At 32.9% G+C, this 4,763-nt stretch overlaps 1 long non-coding RNA gene across 6 annotated transcripts; it reads left to right on the top strand.

Annotated features, from left to right (window-relative positions):
* Positions 1-410: 410 nt before the first annotated feature.
* On the top strand, positions 411-3,988 carry LOC139872346 (uncharacterized). Of its 6 annotated transcripts, none has more exons than XR_011767012.1 (5): positions 411-672; positions 805-990; positions 1,072-1,184; positions 1,718-1,813; positions 1,900-3,988. It is a non-coding gene; the product is annotated as an uncharacterized lncRNA (long non-coding RNA). The 6 variants fall into 6 exon arrangements; XR_011767013.1 differs by having other exon boundaries at positions 1,050-1,184; XR_011767011.1 differs by having other exon boundaries at positions 805-1,184; positions 1,900-1,959; positions 2,745-3,986.
* The last annotated feature ends 775 nt before the right edge of the window (positions 3,989-4,763 follow it).

Raw genomic sequence — 4,763 nt, 5'->3', positions numbered from 1 at the left:
GAAAGAATATATTTACTGTGTGTTTTATAAACTCATAACACACATATTTATACTCAAAAAATCTACTATACAATATCTATAATAATAATAAAATTAACATCCAATTTAACTTTTATAACAAAAACCATTTACAAGTATGTATTTATTTTTGTCCCATCTCATAGATTTAGGAAATTTGACTATCCTCTCTTCCTATTAAAACAAAGCCCATATTAGTTAAGGCTTTTCAAAATCCCCTTTCAAATTTAATCCCCTCCATTAAAAAATTTGATCTAATGACTAGGATTTGTCTTAACTTGGATTAATCTCTCTATGTTAAGATTAATTGACCTAACCTATTTTACCCTTATAAATTCATCGCACGCACGCACGGAGAGGGAGGTTTCTTTTCCAAACTTCTCATTTCTTAACTCCCCATTTATAACTCCCCTTCTTCATAAAATTCAGTTATCAATATGCACACAGTAATTAATCATTCTACAGATTAATTTGTTTAGCGATTCGATTACATCACAAATTCACCACAACAAATTAGGGTTTCTATTCAAAAGGTTACTACAGATCAACCTTGCACAACTAGGGTTTCAATTTTTGGGATCCAACAGGTAAATTGATTATTCATCGCTTCATATGTCTTCAAACCGTAACCAGGTCGTACATATTCATAATCAGGTTTGATTTTTGCCATATTTAATTTCAAACATTTGAGACACTATTATTTATGAGAAATATGTAGACTCTATATTGGTCGGATGATTCATGAAGTTGCTAACTTTTGTATGTAATGTTTTTTTTGCTTAACAGATGCACTAAAAAGCTTGATACAAATAAAGTTTAATCCGTTTTATTGCATTTCATGCCGAGATTGTTGTAAATTCCAAGCCAAGTCTGCAACGTTATGCATTAATTATAAGACTGGTGCAGACTCAAGTTAAAATTTATTTTGACATATGAGATCGTGATTATAAAGATATGTACGAATGAAAGAATGTAAGCTACCCAATTTATTTTATAGTGTTGCCTTCACATTTTGCCTAACATCCACTTAGTTTTGTCTGTACTGTTGATAAGGAGGATATTTTTTCAAATATTGTGGCAAGTCATTTGAAGACTACGTAATAAATATACACGACGGAAGTGCAGGGAAAACAAATCATCTGAGAAAGCACAAAAGAGTTATCAAGGTACGATTGTTGTGGTATGTGTAAATAGGCTACATAAAGGTTGCTCATTAGGTACCATGTCTTACATTTTTGCAATACTCCTTATAATATGATATTCATTTTTTGTTTGAATTAATCGAGGATGTTGGTTTTTCTGCCTATTTTCTGGTATGATTGTAAAGTTCCCATCATTTTTTTGTTTGACGTCTTTCTTTCTACAAAAGATCAAACACAAACATTCTATCTTATAAGTGTAAGATACTGAGTTACCTCCGACGATGAATCCGTACATTACTTCTCATTAGCGTTATTATTACTATTGTTTGTTATTTCGAATTCCCTATAATGTATACATTGCTTTTTGATAGCTGCATACCTTGGATATGTGTTATAATTAGATGATAATAATCTCTGATTCAGTGTATGTTAAGGCTAACACTCTTAGTACCATGTTACTTCACTTCCATATTCAATGTAATTTTGCGCAATTTAATAACCAGTCCAATGAGTTATATACTTCGATCATAAGCTTTTTGTTATATTTTGCTCCCCAGAATGCACCAAATGCCTCATTTAATTGTTGTGTGGATGTGTTATTCATTGGTATGATAAACTAGGAATTCAAGCATCACTCCACTCTATTACTATCAGTGAGTTACTAAAAACCATTATTCATGACATTGCATATATGCGAAAGCAATTATGGGACACATCACCAATGAAAGCTCTTATGTAGGTGGTTTGAAAACATGCCTGAGATCTTTTTAAGAAGAAGAAAATTCAGAGGATATCCCAGGTATATTTCTCATTGTATATGATATATGTATATGGTATATCTGATAGAGGTTGAAACCTGGGTGGACCATTCATATGAAGCAAAAATGAAAATAGGTCATTCAGGTTATCATTGATGGTTGTGGGGGTGCATATCACTTACCGGTTAGTGACCATGTACTCATTTTGGCATTTTCAAACTTAACATTTGTTTATGACTATAATGCATGTGTTACTTGATATTTTTATAGTATTTGTGCAATTATATCGTAAGATTGTTTTCATAGATGACCAAATATTTTTTTGATTTTGTGTTTTTTCTGAAATTTAAATTGTTGTTGTCAACTGAGTTTGTGTTTTTTCTTAATTAACAACTGTTTTTTGCCTAATAATTGATGTTGTCAGCTAATGATGGAATATTACTGACAAAGGCATGATTTTGCCCACCTCCAGTTTGAATATCTTTGTATCTTTTTAAGAACTACATCAAGTCTAAGTGGCAAATTGAATTTTCTAAGTGATGTGTCAAAACATCAGATATTTTATAGGTCGAGTTAAGTTTTCCCTAAATGCTTTTTGACCAACTAAAAGTTTATCAAGTATGATTACAAGATCCGTAATTTGTAGCTTTTGAATGAAGGTTTTAGGATGTTTTATGCAATAAAAAATATTCTGTCACCATTGACTTATTTGACAGCTTTTTTGAGCTGATATCATAAACCATAACGCACTTAGTCGATAGGTTAAATTTGCCATTATTTATATTTATTTTGTGAAGTTCGTCAATCATATTGATTTATTCATCAGGATCAAACATCAGAGTGATCTCAACCAACAGCGAGCCCATACTCTTCTGGACTGTTTGTGATATTGTCAGGTTGGAACCTCAGACTAAATTAGTTGATTGGGTAAAAAATACTGCAAAATTCAATAGGCTTGCTCTTCCAGTTGGCTTCGCTGTCGGTATAACTATATTATCAGGATCTGTTGTAGGATGTGGTTTGTGAATAAATTTGAATGTTGGGATCAAGCTTTAATAGCTTATCTAAGTGTCTCAAACATGGCCTGCCTGCACAACCCATTAAAATCCCCATAGAGGTTTGCATCCGGTAATTGCTTTTCCCAAATCTCTCCATCATATACAGAATCATTTTTATTACCATTCACTCATATGCTAATCAATTTCAAATCTCATATCTCAAATATTCATTAACTGATATTCAAATCTCAATCCTCTCCACCAAATATAGTTGTGGAAGATTTTACTAAGCCTACTGGAAAAATATTTGGAGTAGGTTCATGACATCATCGACGTATGACAAGGAACCTGTGTTTTAGTTTGAAGAATCCGACCCCCAGAGGGTGATACCAATAACCAAGGATATTCTGACAACTATGTTGTCGTAAGAAGTAACAAGCCATATATATTATGCATCAAACAATAGAAATTAGATACTCCTTACATCTTTGCAGGGAACTCAGAAGGATGTCTACAACTCAGTTCCAATTTGAAATTTATGTGAGAAATTTTTTACTTGAAGCGTAAGTGCGACTAAAAAATCATACTTGAAAATGTGAGACACCTGCTGGAGCAACAGTCGAGCGAATCACGACACTAAAATTTTGCGAATGGAGGCGATTTGAGTACACACCCCGCAACACGTGTTGCACAGTTTTAGGTTAGCATTTTGATTTATCATCACGTGAATTCATGTATATGTTCACAATCACGATGGTCACAAAATTTTAGAGAGTTGACTATGATCATTTGTTTTCCATCATTATGTTAGGATGCTTTTAGCATGTTCTTATTCTTTATGAACTTGATATTTTAGATACCAATTGAATTTGATCTCACTTTGGTTTAATATATATCTGAAGTCTCATATTATTCTTTGATTTACATCGAAGGTTATACTTAACTGACCACACAAAATTATAACTGTCTATACTCCTTTAAATGTATTAATTATGTAGTTCTTTAAATGTTTTAATCATTCAATCCAGTGTAACAAATTTTCTTTCATAATTCCGCGAATTCGCGGGTATTAAACTAGTATGTTATTTTAATTTAGGCCATCAAAAAAATCATTTACAGTTACGTATTTATTTTTATACATATTTTTATATTTATATTTATATTTATTTAAATTAAAGTAAACACAGTCAATGTATGGTTCTCTCAAATCCCAAATTAGGGCTCCCGTTAACTGTATCCCCAAATTACAAATTACCGGTCTCCCCTCTCAAGCTCATGTGGCCGGTATAATCGACATCCATGGTTGCCGCAACATCGATTTACCACCGATCCCCGCCCAATTTCGGCCGCCCTACTGGAAAGAGGAATATCACAAGCAACTCTCATGAATACCAATCGTCAGTTACAAACATGAAAGACCCATTTCATTAATAGCATCCCTTCATATACTGTAACTCAAACCCCTTTCATATATCCTTACACTATTAACCTTCCTCGGTTGCTATAAATTGTTGTGGCAGCAGTCAACATGAAGCACACAAAAAAAAAATCCTCCTTCAAATTCAAATGGCTCAATTTATTGCAACCCCAACAACAATATTGGTCGTGTGAAGTACCAGTTAAGGTATGCTAAGCTACTATTTACAATTTATATTATGCCAGTGCATTTTCTTATTGTTCGCAACCTAACAAGTACATGGTGCAGAGCATCTTAACATAATCGTACTTTTCTTACAAACACTCAATGCCATCTGCACATCACTATTGTGCCAGGTATGTAATGTTACCGGTAGAATATGATCTGCTACTATATATATGTAACGTGTATATACCCAACTACTCACTTG

The sequence above is a fragment of the Rutidosis leptorrhynchoides genome, chromosome 1 (assembly GCF_046630445.1).
Source record: "Rutidosis leptorrhynchoides isolate AG116_Rl617_1_P2 chromosome 1, CSIRO_AGI_Rlap_v1, whole genome shotgun sequence".
NCBI classification, from domain to species: domain Eukaryota; kingdom Viridiplantae; phylum Streptophyta; class Magnoliopsida; order Asterales; family Asteraceae; genus Rutidosis; species Rutidosis leptorrhynchoides.
Note: the sequence above shows the minus strand (reverse complement) of the source record. Positions and strands in the feature narration are given on the sequence as shown.